The sequence below is a fragment of the Triturus cristatus genome, chromosome 9 (genome assembly GCF_964204655.1).
Source record: "Triturus cristatus chromosome 9, aTriCri1.1, whole genome shotgun sequence".
NCBI lineage: Eukaryota > Metazoa > Chordata > Amphibia > Caudata > Salamandridae > Triturus > Triturus cristatus.
In genome coordinates, this window is record NC_140592.1 from 524,808,779 (window position 1) to 524,833,883 (window position 25,105).

The window sequence follows — 25,105 nt, forward strand, 5'->3', positions numbered from 1 at the left end:
AAGGGAAGTCGAGTGGTGAACCTGGAAGGATGCAATGCGAGGGAACAAATGCAGTTGGGGGTTTGGGAGGCGTGTGGTGATTGCCATTGGACCAGGGTAGATGACGTGAATGGGATGATACTTAATGAACAGGGAATTGCCCTGATTTGCTTTTTATTTTGGTCCTTTAAGAAGATTCCCAGCTCACCAGGGCCAAAAGTGATAATATCACCTACCTGCAGGGCTTTAAGTTGGCAGGGTCTCACCGGTGCTGAGCACCGGCAGGTTTTAGGTCTCGCCTGAGCCAGCGCATGCGCTGTCTCAAGCAAGACATTTAATAAGCGGGTTTTGGAAGTGCTACCCAGAGGCAGCCGGCCACCAGCTTGCTGTTACGTGCACAAGCGGGCGCAGCCGCCAGCTTTCAGCGCCCAAGGCGCCATCTGGACCCTGAATTACTTTCACTTTTGCCACTCGCGTGTTTGCCGTCACGCGCGCACCCCTGCTTTCACATTTGCCGTCTTGTTCTTTCTCGCTCCTCGATTGCACTCTTCTCATTTTCTGTCCCCTCCCTTTTGCCCTTGCTCGAATCTCTTTCTCGGGCCTCTCTCGTCTGTCTGTCGCTCCCTCTCTTCTCTCCCCATCTTGTCTGCCTCACAATTCCTCTCCTTTTTCATCTCTCCCGTGTCACCACTCTCCTCCCCCACTTGCTGTTGGTCGGGTGATATGAAATGCGCACATTTGCAAAGCTTTGTGCAATGCTCCCTCAGCCTGTCCGCCCCCAGAGACAGCATTATTGCTTTAACCTTTGTGACCTGATTGGCGGACGGGGTCTATGTGGGGGGAGGGAGAGAATGAGTTTTACACTCTACAAGTAGTTCAATAGTAATACGACATACTGCTTTTGTAACTGTCCAAATAGCCTGTTTTGCAATACCTAGGCGCCCTCACCAAGGAATCGCAAACTTCCACTCAAAAGCCTGTGTTGTGCCGCAAACTAGTCTTTCCTTGGCATTACCATCCCCTGTCTCCTCCTGCTCTCTTATTGAAGGCATGTCTCCTGTAGATTCATTTGTTTATTAAGTGTAGCAGGAACGCTTGTGACTGCTGGGGACCGGTAGACACATGTAGTCTTTCAGATAGGACTTGAATGGGTGGGCAGCTCCCGAGTTAAGCAGGCTGTTATTAAGTCTGAAATCCTTGCTAGGCTGTTCCAAAGACTTAGTCGGGGTTCACAGTCCATCCGTTACATGCTTGCTATATCTAGTGGATTGTGGTTATTGTAGTTAGTAATGTGTTACACTTTCCCTTACATTTTTATCCTGCATAAAGCGCTATGAGGCACCCTATTGGAATCAGAGTGATTTACAAATGTGAAATAAAATACCGTATAAGCATGTTGATCGTGATGCTTCGAGCGATCCGTGAAATTCACATCTTAATAAGCACGCCTAGATTCCCGGTTAATGTTGTGAACCAGCCTTAACGCCCCCCACACCACGTGCACGGTGTACATCATTTAAATTCTGAGTTCTAACTTATGACGTTCATGGAAGCTTATTTAATTGACTTTAGCTTCCATCGCCTCTGTGGTCCCACGTGCTACTTCATATGACTTTACTATCCTGAATGAGCCGTATATGAACATGGATGTATAGTGCACTGTTTTTATGAGCTTCGCTCCTGATTTGCAATAGGGAAGGAATGCTGCGGCGGGGCAGCGGTAACCTGACTAGGCAGCTAGTGGGCTTATGTCAGATTACTCTCATCAAGGGGTTTGCAACTGTGTAAATTCAGGCTGTATTTACACCGTCTCTGGCAGGAAATAGTCCTAGTGGACACACCCTTCATTGAGCCATGGTTTGGAAAGCTCATCAGCCTTGGGTTGCTTTTCTGGGCCTTGTGTGCGTTTTTTTTCTGCAAGAGGCATGTCTTGGAAAACGTTTTATAAGGAAAAATCTGTGGGTTTTCCATTTACTTTGCAAGTAACTCAATTGATTGAAGAAGTTGCCGATATCTTAAATCATTGTAGCCCGAGAGGACAAGACACAGGACTATTGAATTGGAAACTTATCTGCACTTCCACACATTCTTGTTTTCTCTGCTAAGAATTTCCCCTTATGAATTTAAAGTGCTTGTTTAGCCCTTTTAATTTTCTTCACGTTATAAACTAGTTATTTTATGCCTTTTTTTGTAACCATTTGTAAGGGTTAATATGACTGCTGAAAAGACTGTGTACCATGCTAATTACAGCAGCGTATTTTATGTGTATAGCTCTGTGGGTTTCTGCCTTTGTCACAGGGATCCTTTTGTTACTGTGCAGTTCACAATCTACAATAGTAATCTAGCACAGTGAGCTAAATACTGCCATCGAAGAGCTGCATACAAACACACTCGTGCATGCAGTCATCTATTCAAACACTTAGAGCAGGATTACCAAACATACCGATGGGTCTTACTCTTATAGTATTACAGACTTTCTCACAAATTTCAAGATAAAGCCAGGGACTTAGTGTGGCATTGCAAAACACTTATAAGGCCCCAAAGGCGAGACCTATTGGCTATGCCAATGCTTGTTTAAAGGGGGGCTCGAAACGGGTCTATATCCGGCTCTGTTTTGTGTCCTGGCACAAGCGGTCCGTTTTTTGTCCGGAATGCAGTGACAGCAGGCACATCCATGTGCCCATGCTCACAGTGCCCACTTCTCACTAGTGAAGTTACGGCATGACGTCATGCCAGGTGAGCGTTGTAGGGGAAGGGAAGTCCTTTAAAGAGAGTCATTTCCTCACTGGATTTCCCTTCTTTTTTAAACGTAGGAGCAGCAACATCGTTGTGGTGTCACCAGGCCTTTAAGTGGAAGCTTTTTCAATATTAAATACGAGCCAAAGTTGCTACTTATTTATCTTATGCAACTAACAACCATTGACAAGGCCAATAGTCCAGACTTGTTGTAGGTATGATGTCACTTGTTGTATCATATATCTGGATGCAATGACAGAAACAGAAAAATACAAGTCGGGCGGCGCACTATGCTAAGCACAGATTTTTAGTTTGCTGTTTTAAAGGCACGCCCTTAATTACATTGGCCACGCCCCTTTGTTTTTTCATCCCAATTAAAGCCCTGCCTACCTGGAAAAGGGAGTATCAATAACAATTATATAATAGAGGGAAGCTCAGACTGAAAACCAAAAAACAGTGAAATGTTTTAGCGGAACTAAAACAAAAAGGAAAGTAGTGTACCTCAATTCCCTTTTGTGTCTCTCATTTCAACCTCTGAAATATCCGTTTCACATGATCTTTCCCATTGGGGATTAGTGATGATATGAAAGGGTTGTTGATAAGGTGATCCAGCATTCCTCCTCATACCCCTAACCCCCTGCTTCCTAGATGCTGTGCCAGGCACAATGAACACCAAGGTTCAAGGTGAAAGAAAGGGTGTTGTAGTCGAAGCAAAATGGACCTCGTTTTGTTTGGGGCTAGTGGCCAACCAAGGAGCTGTGGTGGTGGAACACTGCTTTCACCGCCACATTCCATCTGCCAAAAGTAGCGAGTACTGCTGTTTGGTGGCGCTTTTTTACTGAGACGGTTCCTGCTGCCATTATAGTGCATTGAGCTGGTCTGCACTTTTTTCTTTTCCAAAGAAAACCTCTAGGGTAGAAATAACAAGCTCTGGCAAACCCAAAAGGTCTTACCTATGTGCGAGCTATTAGCCGTGGTGATCGGGTGGGGGTTGATAACGGGGGAGCAGATGTTTGTGGATAACAGACTAGGGTAGCAACGGTTCTGTAATGGAACAGTAGGAACAGCTTCATAAAGCAGACAGTTCTGGCCGCTCCATAGCGTTTAATTTTTTTCTTGGGATGGGAAAAAGGAACACGGACGGGAGGGAGAGGTGGTATTAGGACCAAGAAGCAACAGGGATGGGAGAGCTGGTATTAGGGGGGAGAAAAACCACGATAGAGGCAGGTGGACGAAGGTAAAAAAATGTGATATGATGCAGACAGCAATGACCGCACCATAGCCTGTACCTGATAGTACTGGCTGGCCAGCATAGGGACACTATTGAATTTATTTAATCTGTGATTGGTCAATGCGCCGCCAAGAGCAAAGCAAGTGACTCGTGGCAATCATTGCCCAATTAGAAGGCAGCAAAGAAAAGTAGCAACACTGCAAACGAATGATAAGTAATGGGCTGGTTCTAAGCCCAATATAGAGCACAAGAGTATCGAAAACGAGAGCTCATGCACTAGCACATCCTGATGCAGGCACTACCTAAAAACAAAATCAGCGTTGCTGGTGCTCTGGGAACTGTCCGCCAGAGTTTGAGGTGCATTGTTTTTGACTGTCCTGTACAGGAAAGCAGTCATGGACAAGAAAAAAAAGTGGTTGACATTATGACGGTAGGCCCAACCTAAATAGGTTTGGTCTTCAAACCCATAGTCAGTCAGCTGCCTAGTAGTGGAGATGGTATATCTGTGGCTGTGCTTAATTTGAGCTGGTGGTTTCCAGTGCTCGGCACCGGCACTTTATTGTCAACACAGGTTTACACTGTTTGACTGATTTTATGAGGAGCACAACAACTTTTGTTTAATAATTACATATACATTAAAATCACTAATACCAGCCACCCAAAGCTGTAAGAACAGCTTGGGCGGCATGTGGTAGTAGTTTTTAACGTAGATTTAAAGTATGAATTGTCACACTTGCATAATGAGTGTGATGGTTAGTTGTAATTGTACTGTCATTGGCAGTGCTAGTAGGGGCAATGGGTGGTGCAAGCTGCAGTGGCTTTCTGACAAGGGACCTGGCCCTTATTTTTTTACAAATTAAGTACTGGTCAGCGGGCAGAGCTGCTGTACCCCATTCTGAAAGAAATCTCTTGCCACTCCTTTAAATAAGGAAGGGAAATTCAGAAGGTGGTAAATGGTATCTGTCATGTTTTAAAAAAAATCCTTTTACATGAAACTCTAAATGGGTATTTCCTTAGTTCTGTGAAGAAAAAGACAAAGCAATTATTAGCGTAGCAATGATAGTAATGGTGTGCATGGCCGTCCCTGGCTTGCCCAGATTTTCTCTGAAAGGTCATATGGCTGGTCTGGGTTCTCCTTGAAGAAAGTACATGGTTGCATATTTAAATCCTGGACTGGATCTAATCACCTTTTTATCCTTCTGCGTTTGATAAAATGAGCATCGCTGAGTTATGTAACAATAGACTGCTGCTATTCAGTACCAAAAAACAGTGCCAGCTGTGAACAAACACTTGACAAAACAGATTAGATGATTTACATGATAGAGGTGCAAATCACATGCCTGGTGGCATTTGCCATGTTCCTTAAAATTGACCATGATGGTTGAGCAGGAGCTATGCTTTGCTACCGTCATATCCTATGGCTATGGTGACCTTGGAAAGGGGAGGGGTTCCTGGCCAGAAGATGGTGGTCATGTCCTCTACCATTCCAGTTTAATATCTGCTAGGGGATGTTCTGGAGACCTCAGCATGGGCTGAGGTAGAGATAAGAACCCATGTAGCCATGCTGGGTGTACCTGAGTGGGGGTGTGTTAAACCAAGAGCTCAGAGCAAATCCAGGAGGGAAAAAAAGGTATTGGAGTCTGGAATAGTGGCCCAAAAAACCTCCAAGAGAAAAGGCAGGAAGGCTGGGAAACCAACTTCCATGCAGACACAAGCTCAGGCCCCATGTCCCCAGAGAGAAGACTTGTCAGTCCTTAAAGGAACTGAACCTCAGGAAGTTAGGCCTTACACGGCAGAGCTCCTAGATCCAGGGGGACCCTCTAGGGAAGATCTATGCCAGGGACAAAAAACCTGTCCCACTCTTGAAAGCCTGAGACAGCAAACTGATATGCAGTATGGTGGTGATATCAGTGGTTACCACATGACGTATTGGGAGGGAGGACTCCTGCACAGAGGCTAGAGATCCCAAACCTGGTGCCACTAGGAGAGTTTTAGTACCTTAGATATACATAGTTTTTCAACTCACCTTGGCCCATGACATCCTCATAGCTGGGTATCTAGGCTATACCAAATCTTTGAGTAGGTTGATTACCCACTTCTACTGTCCAAACATGCCTTCTGGGCCATGTTTTGACATTCGTTAGATTTTGACGGTTGGGCACGTTTAACTGGTGTTTCAAAAAGCACATGCATGCCTTCGTCATGCTGGGCTCACAGCGCGTGTTTATTGCGCATGCAGCTTACCTCATTCTTCGGATTCCAAGGGGACTGGCTGTGAGATCTCCAGTCACGGCATGCCTTCTCTGATGATGAGCAGCTTATGGGACACTTTAACGCATGGACGCGCCATGAGCCATCCGGTAAAGCGTCACTAATGCATGCCGCCATCTTAGAATTTGTGGCAGCACACAAGCAGCTGAGCTACGGACTGTCCCGTAATGGTCATCCTGTGTTTGATCACGTTCGGTCAACCGCGACCAGCATGGGTAAGAAGGACAGAAGTTTAAGCAGTCCGGACACATCGCAGTTTCACGGTGTACTGCTGCTCTGCACTGTATTCTGGAGAAAAGTAGCAATGTGGTAATTTAACAGTGTCTGGTCACTTTTTCTCATCGTTTGACAATGGAGTTGATTTTCTATTTAAACTGCTCTGTTACAAGCAGTTGTGTCAAGTAACAAAGTCTACGGCCTGAAATGTCTGTTGTTATTTTCAGATGACTTAATTCTAGCCCACAGCATTCCATTTTATGCAATGGTACTGTGTTTATGGCTGCTTGTCTGTAGCAGTTTCGTATTTTCTTTGTCTTTGAAGCGGTGAAATTTGAGCACTTCCTTAGGCTCAGTGTATTGTGTCAGGCTCTTGCCTGTGTTCAGCATGTCACAACATACCACAATTGATAGTTTCAAGGTTTTTGTAGCACCAAAGATGCAGTGTCTGTTTATTGTTTTTCCGCTAAAAGGATTTTCTGCATTCCTTGGTGTGCTAGTTTTCACCTGTAGTGTGTCCACGCAACCTGGTATTACGCATACTACTCTTTAGGACTACATGTTTTAGTTTGGTGTTTTTGGTCACACGTATAAGTTATGGTTCATGTGAGGTTCAGTCTTTTCTGGTGATACTTGTCTACATTCTCACAATTTACTCTAGGTTGCCATACTTACAATTGGCTTTAGTTTTAAGTTACACTTCTACATTGAATTTGATATCCCTTACACGTGGGATTGCGTATTGGGTTTAAGTTGACCATTTACTTAAGAAATCCTAGGTACTCTTACATGAGGGAGGTTCTAGTCTCTTGGTGGATGGTTTCCCACCTTTCTGTTTCATAGTTACACTACTTTACATGTGGGTTAATGGTGTGTAAGTCGCCATGCGCTACATGTCTTGTCTTTACGGTGTGCAAGTCACCTTGTGCTACACGTATACTCTCACTTGTTAAACAGTGTATAAGTCGCCCTGTGCTGCACATTTGGTTTGCTGTCTCAATGAGGGTTAGTCCCATTTACACAGTTCATGGTTTTAACCCTTCAACAAGATATGTCTTTTTGGGTCATGGACCAGTTACATTAGTTACTCACCCTTACTTCAGGGGTAGGTTATGGGTTACAGTCCCTTATACATGGTTAAAGTTATAAACCCTTACAGGAAGGATGACTTTATGGGTTACTGTCCCAAGTTTTTTACCCTTACATTAGGGGTGTTAAGATGGGTTTTGTCTCATTTTCACAGCACAGATTGTTTTTCTTCACATTAGGTATCCCTGGATGGGGTACAGTTTTCTGTGTCTACACTTATTGCCTGTCACGTTATCCAAATATTGTTTTACATCTTAACATAAAAATGGGGCGGATGGGTAATATATTTTTGTGTATTTTTAATCATCTTCTCTGTTTTTTTGCTTGTTCAGTTCTCCTTGTGATGCTATGTTTTCTTTGCATCCTTGGATACTGGACTATATTAGGTATTTGGACATTATTTGTCTATAGTTGTTCCCACATTGTATTGTGAATTAATTTCTTCAATAAAAAAGAGGGGACGGTATCTATGTTCTTTTGTGTGTTGGGGTGTAAGGCAACCGGTTAGTTCTTGTCGTACTTTGTCATGCCTCCTTCTTTGCCTGTCTGGCCAATAGGTGTGTTTGGGGGTAGCCATAGGTGCGTTTATGTCAATCTGCTAACATGTCGTTTCTTATGCCATATCATTTTTTCTACATTTTTTAAATTTATTGTAGGGGAGGATGGGTTATATCTAATTGGGTATATCTTATCTATTGCTTCCTCTTCATTTACATCTATGCATCTTTTCGCTCCTTCCTGTTTTAAAACATTTTTATTGCATATTTTTAGGTACATTTGAGTACTTTACCCTTATTCGTTTTTATGATTATTCTTGTTATAACTTCTTTCAGGTAACCAGATTTATGCTTCTATTATATAAGAAAGGGGGTATGTAGCATATTGTTTGTGTTAATATCCTGTCATTATCTCCCTACCTGCTCAGCCCAGTGTGAATGTGCTGTGTGCTGCATGGAATGTTGGTGTGATGATATTGAATGGTATGTTTGGGTGCCTGTGAGGTGAAGTGTGGCAGTTGGAGCTTGGGCTGAGCAGCAGGCAGGCTGCTCCTGCTGGGACTGCTTCACAAGATTTCAACAACCTGTAACTGTACTTAATAAATCTACTGAAACTACATCTTGCCAGATGAACTTAATTACTACATAGTTCTGTAAATCCTGTGTTACCTGTGAGGCCAGTGGCAAGATAGGTAGCAAACCAAATGCCTCCTTCATTCCACTTCCTGTGGTTGAGGTTGGGGGTCAGCATTGTGGGCCCACTTGACACTCAAGCAGCTTCAGGCAACATGTTTTGTCTGGTGGTAGTGGATCATGCCACCAGGTATACTGGGGCTATTCCCCTTAGGACTGTCACTGCTCCTGAATTTTCCAGGGCCCTCTTAAGTATTTTTACATGAGTAGGTTGCCCTAAGGGGGTGGTTTCAGACAGAGATAGTAACTGTCTGCTTACTTGAAAGCAATGTGGACTTAGTGTGGGGTATCCTACAAGTTCACCACTCCATATCATCCACAAACAAATGTCCTTGTTGAAATATTTAACACGACCATGAAAGGTATGATTAAGGGACTCCCTGAAAAGCTTAGAAGGAGAAAAGATGTCCTGTTGCTATGCCTGCTTTTCACCTACAGAGAGGTGGCACGGAATTTAGTGGGCTTGAGTCCCTTTGAGCTTCTGCTTGGCCATCTTGTTGGAGGTCCTCTAAGTCTGCTGAGGGAAGCCTGGGAGAAGCCTCTCAAAGAGCCTAAACTAGACATAGTGAACTATGTGCTTGGCCATTGTTCCAGGATGACTGAGTACATGGAGGGAGCAAACCACAAATTTGCGGCAAGCCAGGAGCTCCAGAAGCAATGGTTTGGCCAAAACGCTGCACTGGTTGAACTTTAACCAGGGCAAAAGGTATGGATTTTTGAACCTGTGGCACCTTGGGCCCTCCAGGGCAAGTGGAGTGGACCATAACCTATCCTTGAATGAAAAGCAGAGCATACCTACTTGGTGGACCTAGATACTCCCAGGAACCCCCACAGTGTCATGCATGTGAATCGCTTAAAATCCTTTTATTACAGGGCTGATGTGACTATGCTCATGGTCACTGATGAGGGACAGGAAGAAGAGAGTGAACGTCTCCCTGACCTCATCTCTAACAACCCTAAAGATGGGTCTATTGAGGGAGTGGTCTTGTCAGACACCCTCCTCTCCCAACAGAAAACAGACTGTAGAAAGGTCCTGGGGCAGAATGCTGAGCTATTTTCCCTAACCCCTGGTCAGACAACCTGGTGCACACATGATGTGGACACTGAGGACAACCATCCTGTCAAAAAATAAATGTACAGTCAGTCGGACCAAGTTAAGAAAATCATCAGAGCTGAGGTCAGCAAGATGCTGGAGCTAGGGGTGACTGAACTCTCTGAGAGTCCCTAGCACAGCTCAGTGGTCTTAGTTCCCAAACCTCATTCCAAGGGAGGTAAACCAGAGCTGAGACTGTGTGCGGACTACAGGGGGTCAAGGCAGTCACAAAGACTGATGCTCACCCTATTTCAAGAGCAAATGAGCTTATTGACAGGCTGGTTGCAGCAAAGTTTCTCATTAACTTTGACTTAACATGAGGGTACTGGCAAATTGGGTTCACCCCAGGAGCCAAATACAATACGGCATTCTGGATCCCAGATGGACATTGCCAGTTTGCTGTAATGTCATTTGGTCTACATAATGCACCTGCAACTTTCCAGAGGCTGGTGAACAAAGTCCTGGCTGGGTTGGAGTCTTTTAGGGCAGCATATCTTGATGATATTGCTGTCTATAGGTCCACTTGGCAAGCTCAACTGATTAAGCTTGGGAAGATTCTTGAGGCTCTCTAGAAAGCAGGACTCACTATCAAGGCCAGCCAGTGCCTGATAGGGCAAGGATGAGTTATATACTTGGCCTCCACCTACAAGTTGGCCCAGTTTCAACCCTTACAGCCCAAAATCCAGACTATTGTGCACTGGGTGGCTTTAACAATCCATACTCAAATCAGGGCATTCCTGGGCTTGACTGGGTACCACAGGAAGTTTGCGAAAGGGTATAATACTAATGTGGCACCCCTCACAGAACTGACCTCTGAGAAACAACCAAAGAAAGTTAACTGGACAGTGAACTGTCAAAAGGCTTTTGATAATCTGAAAGAAGCATTGTGTTCAGCACACATACTTAATGCTTCAGATTATTCTTAGCAGTTCATTGTGCAAACAGATGCCTCTGAGCATGGGATAGGAGCTGTCCCATCCCAGATGAACGTTGAAGGCCAGGACCAGTCTACTGTTTTTATTAGCAGGAGGTTACTCCCTAGGAAACAGTGTTAGAGTGCAATGGAGAGGCAATCCTGTGCTGTGGTTTCATCGCTGAAGAAGCTGAGACCATACCTCTTTTGTACTCTCTTCCTTCTTCAAACTGACCACAGGCCTCGCAGGTGGCTCATGCAAATGAAAGATGAAAACCCCAAATTGTTGAGGTGGTCCATCTCCCTTACAGTGGAACACTTACCTGGGACTGACCATGCCAATGCATAGGGTCTTTCCAAGTTTTTCCACATAGAAGATTAAGATTCCCTTGGGAAAGGGTAGGCTCCTTCTCTTTCATTTGGGCTGGGGTTGTGTAGGAAAGGGCCTCTTTTAGACAATTGTTCACACCCACTTTTTGCCCACTGGTACTGATGCTCTTGATTGGAAGTTCACTGGGTCCCTGCTAACCATTCCCCAGTGCCAATGCTCATTCCTTAAAAACTACACAAATGCTTTTAAGTCCCTGGTAAATTGTACCCCTGGTCCCAGGACATGGCACTAAAGAGGGTCCCCAAGGGTAGCAGTCTGTATTGTGCCACCCAAAGTGACCCATACTCAAACGGTGCATAGACTGCCATTGCAAGAAATGGGAAATGGTGCAAACCATTCTAAAAACACAACATTGTCACTCGCTGTGTGCAATGCCCAAGTAAACTGCATTACCATATCTAAGTCACCACTACAGCAGCTCTCTAGAGCCCCAATGCAGCAGGGTGCATTATATTGCATGAGCAGATGGGCCTCTGGGATGCCTAGTTCCATTGCTAAGCATTTTAAGAGGAAGCCATTGTAAGAACATGTACTGGGCACTTGTCTTTACGAGTTACTCAGCTACTTGAACGCTTCATTCAAAAAAATGGTGTTTGGTTTCAAACATCTTGTCTTAATAAATCTGTACTGATGCCAGTATCAGATTTATTAGAACATGCACCCAGAGAGCACCTTCGAGGTGCCCCCTGTAACTCTACTAGTCACTTGCTGTGTTGGCGGACTGGTATCTTCCAGCCTGCCTCCAAAGATGAGTTTCTGACCCCTGTAAGGGAGAGCCCATGCTGTCAGAGGTCAGGAACAATGCCTGCAGGATGGCTGCAAATTTAAAAGCATATTTATAATTAAGAAGCATATTTGATAGAAAAAGGCGTTTTAAAACAGATTTCCGATGTCCTTATAAAAGCTACAAAAAAGAACAAAATGCATCGTGGATTGTATAGATTTTCCATCACATGGACAGTTTGGTGATTTATGACACCACTTTTCCATTCTAGGAAAAGCAACTAAATAATGTAGTGTTGTATCGCTTATGTACAAAACTGATAATTCTTTATGGGTTATATAATTTGCAGTTGCGTTAGGGACTGCCAACAGTCTTTTTAGGAACTTGTTTTCTTGTATCTGTATGGAGGCGATGTTAGCTCTCCCCCAAATTGCAGCCTCATAACAGGCCCCTGAAAAGCATTTACTCTGATACGGATCACTGACATAATATCGACTACAAAAATATAGACTTACAAAAATATCGATGCCAAAATATAGAATACCAAAATATCGACTCCCTATCTCCAAACAGTAAAGTACAAAAATATAGAATCCAAAATATCGTTGTAAATAATATAGTTAGTCAAAATATCGAATTTTTTAAATGTTTTAAAAGTAATGTAAAAATAATGAAATAATACATATAATTAACTGACACATACTTAAAAATACTTAAATAACATTAAAATTAATAAATAATTAATGTAAGTAAAAAAATATTTAATACATATATATTAACATAATATTTATTAAAAATATTCAATATTTTCTGCGTAGGATAGCGGGTGGGTAAAATTTACTATTACCACTCCAGTAAGTGCAATAGTAGGGAAAGCGTTGGATAGCGGGAGGGTAAAAATTACTCTTCCCACTCCAGAGAATGCAACAGTAGGGAAAGCGTTGGATAGCGGGAGAGTAAAAATTACTATTCCCACTCCAGAGAGTGCAATAATAGGGAAATCATTGGATAGCGTAGGGGTAAAAATTACTATTCCCACTCCAGAGAGTGCAACTGTAGGGAAAGCGTTGGATAGCGGGAGGGTAAAATTTACTATTCCCATTCCAGTGAGTGCAACAGTAGGGAAAGCGTTGGATAGCGTAGGGGTAAAAATTACTATTCCCACTCCAGAGAGTGCAACAGTAGGGAAAGCATTGGATAGCGTAGGGATAAAAATTACTATTCCCACTCCAGAGAGTGCAACAGTAGGGAAAGCGTTGGATAGCGGGAGTGTCAAATTTACTATTCCCACTCCAGTGAGTGCAACAGTAGGGAATGCATTGGATAGCGGTAGGGTAAAAATTACTATTCCCACTCCAGAGAATGCAACAGTAGGGAAAGCGTTGGATAGCGGGAGGGTAAAAATTACTATTCCCACTCCAGAGAATGCAACAGTACGGAAAGCGTTGGATAGCGGGAGGGAAAAAAATACTATTCCCACTCCAGAGAGTGCAATAATAGGGAAAGTATTGGATAGCGTAGGGGTAAAAATTACTATTCCCACTCCAGAGAGTGCAACAGTAGGGAAAGTGTTGGATAGCGGGAGAGTAAAAATTACTATTCCCACTCCAAAGAGTGCAATAATAGGGAAATCATTGGATAGCGTAGGGGTAAAAATCACTATTCCCACTCCAGAGAGTGCAACAGTAGGGAAAGCGTTGGATAGCGGGAGGGTAAAATTTACTATTCCCACTCCAGTGAGTGCAACAGTAGGGAAAGCATTGGATAGCGTAGGGGTAAAAATTACTATTCCCACTCCAGAGAGTGCAACAGTAGGGAAAGCGTTGGATAGCGTAGGGATAAAAATTACTATTCCCACTCCAGAAAGTGCAACAGTAGGGAAAGCGTTGGATAGCGGGAGGGTAAAATTTACTATTCCCACTCCAGTGAGTGCAACAGTAGGGAAACCGTTGGATAGCGTAGGGGTAAAAATTACTATTTTGACTCCAGAGAGTGCAACAGTAGGGAAAGCATTGGATAGCGTAGGGATAAAAATTACTATTCCCACTCCAGAGAGTGCAACAGTAGGGAAAGCGTTGGATAGCGTTAGGGTAAAAATTACTATTCCCACTCCAGAGAGTGCAACAGTAGGGAAAGCGTTGCATAGCGGTAGGGTAAAAATTACTATTCCCACTCTAGAGAGTGCAACAGTAGGGAAAGCATTGGATAGCGTAGGGATAAAAATTACTATTCCCACTCCAGAGAGTGCAACAGTAGGGAAAGCGTTGGATAGCGTTAGGGTAAAAATTACTATTCCCACTCCAGAGAGTGCAACAGTAGGGAAAGCGTTGCATAGCGGTAGGGTAAAAATTACTATTCCCACTCTAGAGAGTGCAATAATAGGGAAAGCATTGGATAGCGTAGGGGTAAAAATTACTATTCCCACTCAAGTAAGTGCAAAAGTAGGGAAAATAATAAATTAATATTTTTTAAAAAATTAATTAATTATTAATACCAAAACAAGTATTACAATTAATTACCAATCACACAAGATTTAATAATTGAATATTTATAAATACCAATATATTTTTGTTTAATTAATTACCTATTAATAATTAATTAACAACCAATTGTTTTTCAATAACAAACATTAATAAATGCTAATAATACCAATTAATCATTAATTAATACTATATTAATTAACGATATACACAAATTATTTGAATAATTAATTTTTTACAATTATATTACTTCCCACCATATTCCCCTATAAACACACTACCCGCTACAAATATTAAATGAATACAATTAACATAATTATCAATTAAACAATTAATACAAATTAATTACCAATTAATACAAATTATTTACCAATTAATAATTAATCAACAACCAATGAATTTTCAATACCAATTAATAATTAACTAATAACAATTACATTACTTCCCACCCTATTCCCCTATAAACCCACAACCTGCTACAGAAGTAAATCGCTAAATTAAATTAAAGATATATTAATTAACGATATACACAAATTATTTGAATAATTAATTTTTTACAATTATATTACTTCCCACCATATTCCCCTATAAACACACTACCCGCTACAAATATTAAATGAATACAATTAACATAATTATCAATTAAACAATTAATACAAATTAATTACCAATTAATACACATTATTTACCAAATAATAATTAATCAACAACCAATTAATTTTCAATACCAATTAATAATTAACTAATAACAATTAAATTACTTCCCACCCTATTCCCCTATAAACCCACAACCCGCTACAGAAGTAAAACGCAAAATTAAATAAAAAATAATTAATAATTCCTATAAATTATTATTTAATTTACTATAATTAAATTACTTCCCACCCTACTCCCCTATAAACCCACAACCCGCTACGGAATTAAATTACACAAAAATAAAATAACATAAAATTCATTACTTTAAAAATATTCTAACATACATTACAATATTAATACATACTTTTAACACATATACTAACACTTAAAACACTATAAAAAATTCGATATTTTTAACAACTATATTATGACTGTCGATTTTACTTACTTCAATATTATTGCAATCGATATTTCTTACCTGTTTTTCGATATTCCTCACCACTATATTTTGGCAATTCGATATTCTGTCTATTCTATATTTAAAACTCGATATTCTGTCCACTCGATATTTTTTTTTCGATATTATGTCTATTTACCCTCTGATACAAAGCTAAAATTTCTCGGATGGGTTTATTACCTATTTTTGCTGAATATCTAAAAATACTCTCTGTAGATCTTACGAATTTTATTTTGCATGATTCGATATGGGCATTCCTTGTACCACTCTTATTAAAAAGCATCCCCAAATAAGAAAAAGATGAAACTCTGTTAATAACCCCCCCCTCCCACGTGATGTTGTTTGTTCTTAAGCCTATTGATCCCGCATGTCATGACAAATGTTTTCTTTAGGTTTAATTTAAGATCTTTTTCAGTCATATACAGGGCAACATTTTCTATTAGGCTTTGCAGCCCGTTAGCTGTTCCTGATATTAGGACAGCATCGTCTGCATATAGTAATACTGGTCTGGGGCGTGTCCCAACATTCGAGGTGTCTGCAGTTAAATTTTGTAAAAAGGGGTCTACGTTGTTAACATAGAGGGAAAATAAAAGGGCCGCTAGTACACAACCCTGTCTAGTGCCACACATAACCCTAAAATCAGGTGTACATTCCCCCATTTTTCCAAACCGTATCCTGGATGTTAAGAAAGTATAGATCTGGGATAGATATATAATTATATCAGTGAGAGCCCCTAGCCCTTTCAATGCTTGCCATAATTTGCAGTGGTTGACTAGATCGAAAGTGCTTGTGAGGTCAACAAAACAGAGGTGTAGCTCCCTTTCTTGGCTAATGTATACTTCCCTATTAATAAGTTTAAACATTGTTCTACCGTCCCAATACCTCTTCTGAAGCCATACTGTGCCTCTGTTAAAATGTTGTTCTCACTGGCCCAATTTTCAAGTCTTGCCAACATTATTCGGCCCATCAGTTTAGACGTGGAATCAAGAAGAGATATTGGGCGCTAGCAATTAGCCTTCCCTCGATCCCCTTTTTTAAAAATAAGTACAATGATGCTTTCAACCCAAGGTGCAGGTAAAATGCCCCCAGGGTAGCATTAAAAACATTCATTAAAATTGGTATCCAGAAATCCATTTTATGCTTAAAAACATCGATGGGTATCCCGTCAGCGACTGCAGCTTTACCATTTGCACTTTTTTGCAAAACTGATTTAATCTCTTCTGGCGTTATTGGTGGTCATTTGATGGGTTCCACCAATATAAAATTTCCCTTTTTACTCTCGCTTATTTTTGCAGCATCTGGATTAAAAATACTCTCAAAGTTTGATACCCAATCTTCCGGGGGTACCACTGTATCAATATTTACTGCTGTGTTCTCTTTTAAAGAAAGGGTGATTAATTGTTTTCCAAAAGAGAACTGAGTCTCTCAACTCTGCTGCCTGAATTAATTTCTCCCAGGCCCCTTCACGGATCTTCATTTTCCTTTCTTTCAAGGTATTTGTGTATGTTTTCCTCAAGGTGCTAATCCTTACACTGTCTCTTGGCTTCTGTTTTAGGGCCAATTTCTATTCCCTGTTCAACTTTGAACATTCATGGTAAAACCATCTAGGATTAAGATCACATACCTTCTTCCTCCTTTTACTGGTTAAATCGACAGCAATTTCAGTTGTAATGTTCCGAAAGGCAATTATTATCGCCAGGTTCGGGGAAGACCTATACAGGCAGGTTTCTAGATCTATTTGTTTTTTACCTTTAAGATTAACCATGAATGTGCCTGGATTCACACCTGACCATTTTATTGAGACTCTATTATTCCCTTGTGTAGTAATATAATTATCCACTATCTTCCCCAGTTCTTTTTGTATCAGATTTAATCTCAATGACACTATTAAGGGGTGACGGTCACTAAAGAGACTGATATTAATCAGCACTTTTTCCACCAATTCACTACAATTTGCTGATAGGATGAGGTAGTCTATATTTGAGGATGACCTTGCTCCTACAAAAGATTGTATATTTGTCTCCCCATCCACAGTTGTGGGTTCTAAAATTACTAGATCATATTTATGCACAACATTATTAATGGATTCCCCATACGGGTCATGTGAAAAGTGGGGAATCCTGTCACCAAAATGATCACCGTATCCGCAAGGTTCTCCAGCTTCGAAGACACAATAAGCACAAATAAAATCACCTGCCCATACTAAAACATAATCTCTTCCTACTCCCTCCAAAAATAATCCAAATCATTTTCTAGTAACTTAATAACTTTGCTCTTTGATTTATCAGAAATATTAATATAAAAATGTATTGCAATGATGGCCTGCTTTCCTTTTGACTGAAAATGTAAAAGCTGATAATATTGTGATGAAATAAACGTTTTCTTTAAAATCAAGGGCGATGTAACCGCAGTTAGTGTGGCTAGTCCGACTTTCGCTCTCCCATCCTAGATGGGCTAGCATTAGTACTAACAATTTGATAGCCATTTACAAAAAAGGGCTCCGTGCACCAAGTTTCTTGCGTTAGGACTAACACGTGCCCATCTAGCGTTTTTAACCAGTCCTCATCACTAATCTTATTTTTTATCCCTGCAACATTCCACGTCATAATATTTAATGGTTCACTTTCCTCAAGTTACCAGTGGAAGTGTGTTCAGTGTTGCTAATCTTGGACTTATCCAAATCATTTTTCTGGGATAGTACAGTTAGATCAACATTTTCTAAATTCATAGTTAGATTACTAGTATAGACATCATCCTTGTTACTGTGCAAAATCTCTTCCATAACATTTTCAGCCATTTGCAAGGTCAAGTCAACTTCTAACACACTATTGTTAATAGGGCAGTCAATTTTCACATACGGTAACCTAACCATTTCCTTTCTATGTCAATCTATTTTGCTGCATCTTCCCAGTGGTGCATACCTATTATGCAGTGGTATGTGTTGTGGTAAATGGTAACTCATGTTTGCATGGATATTGCTATGGCTTGGTCTGTAGAAATATCCCAATGGGACAGCCATTATACGGTCAACATTATCAGAGCAATACCTGTTATCACTGTTCATAAAGACATTTAGCAAATCACCAACCAGATCACTACTTCAAGAGTTTACAACTACACAATCTCCCCGACATGATTTTCTGGATTTACCCACCCAATTCACTCTCATTTAAGATAATGATAGCCTGGTGCAATATATGCGACCCAACATTGGTGTTTACAGAAATCCAGTGAACCACTTGGTTTTTCAGTGACTCATACGTTTCCCTCTAGTTTTGAAACGTTATTTAAAATGATGACATGCGGAGTTGCCTGTGGAGGGAGATTTAGTGGTCCCTTGGTATTATTATCGTCTTGTCTGTTTGTCGTGGCTAAATGTAGATTTTGGAGAGCCCTTTAAAGGGTGGAAAGTGTCTTCTTTATGTAACGTTGCTTTTTGTACAATTTGTGGTATCGAGACGTCCTTTGCGGTCACAGCAGTGATAGTCTCTCTTTGGTTTATGGCACTGTTGATTAGGCCTCTGTTTTCTTTTACATTTTCCATTAAGTTATAAACTGGCTTGATGAGACTGGTTGCCTTATTTGTGGGTTTAGAGGGTAATATTTCAGTGACCATGTCTGTTAAAAAAGCCATGTCTTTCTGTATCAATTTAATTTCTGACATTAAGCATCTTTCTATACTGTCCAACTTGACATGTAATCTCTTAAATAATATCTCGACGTCCTGCGTTTTTTTATTTGTAGAAATACATTCCCCTCTGGTCATCCCTGGGTTATTTCCACTATTTTTTCCTTTAGGTTTAGTTTTGATCCCAGTTGATTTCTTCTCCAGAGGGCTGTTATCCACAGGGCTGTTAGCAATTCGCAAAAGTTGTTTCTTTTTATTTGCAGGAGGGGATATAGGGAGCGCATGATCTGTTAACACTGAAATCTCCAAAGGTGTAGTTAGCACACATGGGTTAGATTTTTTATGGGCATTTTCGTTAACGGTTGCGTTTACTACAGTTAACTCTATCTCCCCACCCATATCTTTTGTATTAGACACAGATGTTAAAGGGTCATTCCCGCCATCTAATGCGTACTCTCTTAATCACAATGACCAGAATATCCACTTCACCTCTGAACAGAGTAAGAATAAAATTTCCTTTCTAGATGTGGAATTTTATGTGGAGGACGGATGCTTGCAGAGCAGACTATTCAGGAAAGCAACATCATGTAATTCGGTACTCCATGCATCCAGCTCACATCCACCACATCAAATTCGGTCAATCCCATATGGAGAACTAGTTAGGGTGAGACGAAATTGTAGCACTGACACTGACTTTGAAACACATAAGAGGAGTACCCTTAAGAGATTTAAAAATCGTGGGTACAATCAGGAGGTCCTGAGGAGGGCCGAGCGGAGAATTGACTCAGTTACTAGGGTAGATACTCTGAAAGACAAAACGGTAACAAACAAACAGGATAATAAGATAAGACTGGTTACCAACTACAACGACTGGTCTGGGATCTTGAGACAAAGTCTCACCAAGCATTGGCACCTACTGAAGGCTGACAGATCACTTAACGATTACATCAGTAACAAACCAGACATAACTTTTAAAAGGGGCATCTCACTTAGAAATATTTTGAGTCCGAGCTATCCTACACCCAAGAACACAGACAATTGGTTGACCACGTACTCATGTGGTTTTTCCGGTTGTGGTAAATGCACAGCTTGCAAATGGGCACACGCTAGAATCAGTGAATTTGAAGGCCCTGGTGGCAAATCTTACAAAATCAGGACCAACATCACTTGCCTCACCAAATTCGTGATTTATGTTATAGAGTGCAAATGTGGGAAAAAATACATTGGCAGTACCATCAGGCCACTACGCGATAGGATCGGAGAACACATGAGAGCAGTTAAGAATGGCGATATGAGATACCCTATAGCTGCTCATATGTCTATCTGCCCCAAACAAACAACTATGAAACGCTTCGAATACTATGGGATTGACTACATACCCAGACACCCCCGGGGTGGCAATAGGGAACTGACACTGAGACGCAAGGAGGCACTATGGATTCTGAAAATGAGGAGTACTGAATGTGGTTTGAACATCGACCATGAGCTCCATTACTTCTTGGGCAGATAGATGGAACAGATCACCAATGCTAAACAGTTGAGACTATAAACATGACACATGATTATACTACCAAAATGTCGCACTGTGTATTTCAGTTTAAATGAGTAAATAATGAATGTGGCGCACAAGGTTACCTTTCTATCTACTTCACTCTCGAATATTTTAGTATATACTACGTTTAACTCAATGATGTATTGTTTACGTTTACGGAGCAATTCGATGCTAACTGTGTCACGCTAAGTTTAGACTAATAATTACTTAACCAGGATTCTAAATGTCTATGTTCACTTTGTGTGTGTACTTCCGGACGCAGGGATGTGTCAATACCCTTTGTTCTTTGTTTTACATGTTTAATAATTTTGAACATAGTTGAAGATTTCACGTCTGAAATCGCACTTTGACCTTATAATTTGTTGACCTTACTTGTGGAGAGACCTAAGGACACTCACCTTAAGAAATTATATCAACCGGCACGAATATAGCCAACTCACGCACACATCACGTCCACAATCGGTTTAAAATAATAATCGTAATCGCTTTTGAACTTTTTTACAGGCCAAGTGATGCCTCACAGATCTTAACTGGTGATTTTAATTGAGGACCACCGAAACGACAATATCTGACACCTCACGTGATCAGGGCAACATCCAACACCTCACTTGATTAGGGTGCATATATACTACCAATTGAATCCGCTCATTATCCAAATATGTTAATTATCATTTATGGTTGGGACCGAACTCATTCAGATTATTATTAGAATTGTAGTGATTAAGCAGTGATAAGCCTGGATCCCTATACGAGGGATGGAAGGCAGTAGAATAACGCAGAGTCTTTTCACTATGTCAATTGTAATGACGCATATGCTGACGAGCGAACCCGGATATATTCCCGGTCTGACTCCTGTCACGTGAAACGAACACACGGAAGACGGGTTGCCATACTCGGCGGACCCGAGTCTTGCGCTTAGTGGACCAATGTGAGAACGAGGGCACTATATTTGAAGAGAAAACGCCAGGTAAGGTTACAGTTTTACCTAGATATAGGTTGGTGGAGTGTTAGAACAGCACTCTGGTTGCTCGGTGGTGAATCGTTTATGGTCTTCACACGGGATATTACGACTAGTTGTTAACGGAGCGAGGAACCTTTTTCCTGTTATCGCATCAGGGTTTGATTGAAATTCGAGATGGCAATAGGAATCACATAATATACTAAAAATCTAGAGACTTAGAGATCATAAGTTATAGCTTGGACCAATGTTGGTCTTGCATACTTTGTAGTCGGCTTGCGGTGGGACTTTTGGAATAAGTTACGCGTTATAGTAGGTACGGGGAGAATGAGCCTAGACCCAGTTTTCATCTCTGATAGGAAGTGTCGTCTTGAACAATACGATTACACTACAGAATGTCCGGACCTTGACATGTGTATTTCTTATCTCCATAGAGAAGTGTTTGAACACGAACACCTCCCTGTTAATTCTGTGAAATCCCTCGTTTCTACCTTTGAACTTAGAAACCCTTGTGGGCCGGAATTACAACCACAATTAAAGTACGTTTGGCCATATTTTAGCTTGAAACTTGCTTACTGAACTTACGGTTGGATCCTTTTCTGATATTATTTCACTTTTATTGTATTTCCCCGGTTTTAACAGAATTTTCAAGAATACAAAGAGAGGTAAATACTCCACCTCGGCACTTTGGGTGTTATTTATTCAGTCACGTTTGGTTTAACGATGACATGGCGTTTACCTCCCACGACGGCGATAATGTTATCATTAATTCGCACAACCAGTAGTTCACCAAGCAATCACGTAGTATCACAATCGGGCCTTTTCTCTCTCCATGTGTTTGGTTTGCTTCGAAGACTTTTTGCTCATCATTCCCCTTATGGGTTCCTATCTTTCTTTTGGAAATTTTACTTTTCCAGCACGCAATTATTCACTGTGTTTGGGATCACAATTCCAAACGTAATGTTGATTACTGTGGATTTTAATTACTGTATTAACTTTCACGGTATGAGCTGGCATCTTTCTGTTTGTTTGCACAGCCTTGAGGAAGTCGTGGGAGTACACTCCCGATGCGACGAAACACGTGTTGGCTGTGAATGGCTGTAATCTCGATACTTCACCAGAACTCGTCTTAATAAAGAAGACAAGAAGAAGATTGTACTCTGTTATTTGAATTTCTTTATGTACTCAAATTTTATGTATGAATTTGACAACGAGACATATATTATTCACGTGTGCTGAGGCTTCAGCAATAAGTAACGTTAAGCTTCGGCTTACATCTGTAGAGTGTGTGGTGTCTCTACGCCTTTCAGCACCGTCGTATTAGAGAACTAATAATACTTGTGCACTTTCTCTGTAGCGCCATATACCTATGACACATACCACAGACCTGCTAAATAATCTTTTAAGGTGGCATCAAGTGCTGTTTTTGTAGCTGCCAGTTGCTCCTATTCGTGAACAATTTCACTATTAATAAGACCCACAGCATTTTTCAGGTATTTTGTGATGGGCACACTCTTCGTGGGCACTTTCACCTTTAGTGATAATTTCCTTTTGCCCATGGTCGGTCGATGTATTGCTCTTTAAAAAACAATAGACAAGTTTGGCGTATATTTCTCTTGCCAGGATTGACGGTTTCTGAACATTCAAGAGAGGTGGCGCGCAGCAAGTGGTGCAGGGAATTGTAGTCCCTCGGTCCTCCGCTACCGGCAATAAGGCATCCAGCAGCCCTGTACTTTAAACAGCTAAACGGCAAGTATGGCAATGTTCAAAAGACTCCCGTGCTGCGGGAGCCCTGGCAATTATTTAAACGCCTCCCGGCGCTCTCCTCAGCATCAGCGGCGTGCGCGCTGCAAGTGGTGCAGGGAATTGCAGTCCCTCGGTCCTCCGCTACCGGCAATCAGGCATCCAGCAGCCCGGTACTTTCAACAGCAAAACGGCAAGTATGGCAATGTTCAAAAGTGGAGTCAACCAAGCACCCCTGGAACCAAGCCATCCAGCCCGGGTTCACGACTTCTGACTGCATCCCCTTGGCCTAGGGGTCCCCACCACCTGAGCTCCCCTTTCGGTTCAGCTGGACTTGTCTCCATGTCCCCCATTGCAGCCTCTTTGTTTCAGGTCCCCTTGACTTTACCGGTGTAGTGCTTGTAGCGTTTTGCTTTATGCTAATTAGCATATCAGCGCGCTCGCGCTAAAGAACCACAGGAGCCGGTGATTTAGATTACACACGCGGCTCCGACTGACTCGCCGAGGCCACGCCTCTTTATTTTATATCAGCGCGCGTCTGACGTCACGCGTCAGCGCTAACGCACCCCGGCAGCGCGGAAGGCTAGAACGCTTCGTCGCGCGCCGACATTACACTCCTTCCAACCTTTATCAAAACAACAAATAATTGGCACAAAACAAATGAACGATGGATCTGTTACCAGTCTGCCAGTCCTTGCGGGTTACACCAGATAGTCAGCCAGCTGGGACGATGGTGCGGGATTCCTCCGCAGGCCATAGCGGGATTGGCCGCCTCTGGATAGGGCCACCTCTGGGGTCCTGCACTTTGGGGTGCTGTGCTCCTCCCGGGACAGGGAGCAGCTGGGCAGGTTACCCCCAGGAGTGGCTGGCAGGGACTGGGAGTCACGATCTCTGGGATCACCATCTTCATCCGGACCTTCCTCCCCCTCCTGGTCTCTGCTCAGTTGGCTTGGGCTTCGTCCCTCCGGCTCGAGCCCGGGACGTGAAGGCGTCTCAGGATGGACTTTCTTGAAGAAGGACACATCCCGGGTAACAGTTTCAGCTCCTCTCTGGGCGGTCACCATCGTGCTTGTCCGGCGGGTGACGGTCCATGGTCGTGGTTCGAAAGGGAGTCTGAATTTGCTTCCAGGGTATCGGTCCTTGACATACACCTGATCTTGCATTTGGATCGTTGACTACTTGGCTCCTCTCCGTCTGCTGGCTTGATCATTCGAGCGAGTCCGATTGGCCAGAGTCTTCTCGTTACTGGCCTGTACCGGAACCCAGGTCGGGTGGTGGGGAAGCGTGTCACTATTCTTCCCATGGTGGCCGTTCCCGGCGCTGCCTCCGTTGTGACGTGGGGGGGTTATCTGGTATTCCCTCAGGAAACTATAAATCGCCCTTTCCAACGGAGATCCGTCCGCCATGGCTATGCGTATTGTCCTATTGAGGGTTCGCATAAATCTCTCCACCTCTCCGTTGGCTTGGGGCCAGCGTGGTGTCACCTTGCGATGATGGATCCCCCAACTCCTGAGGTACTCTGCAAACTCTTGCCCTTGGAAGGGGGGTCCGTTGTCAGTCTTGACCACTTCAAATATGCCATGAGTGGCGATGGTTTTCTCGAACTTCGCAATCACCTCCGTGGCTGTCTGGCTCCCCACTATTTCGACCTCTGGATATTTGATAAAATCATCGATGATGACTAGTGCATAACGTCCATCTAGGAGGTGTCCGAAGTCGGCACTCACACACTCCCACGGCCTCTGGGGGTTTGCTTCGGTCACCACTGGGTGAGGGTGGTCCAGCTGTCCTGCCGCTTGGCACCAATTGCAGGTTCTC

The 25,105-nt window shown here is 42.3% G+C and overlaps 1 protein-coding gene across 1 annotated transcript in view; it reads right to left on the reverse strand.

Moving 5' to 3' along the window:
• Positions 1 to 25,105, reverse strand: part of LOC146798238 (leukocyte cell-derived chemotaxin-2-like) — a 182,746-nt gene that overhangs the window by 123,466 nt on the left and 34,175 nt on the right. The window lies entirely within an intron of this gene.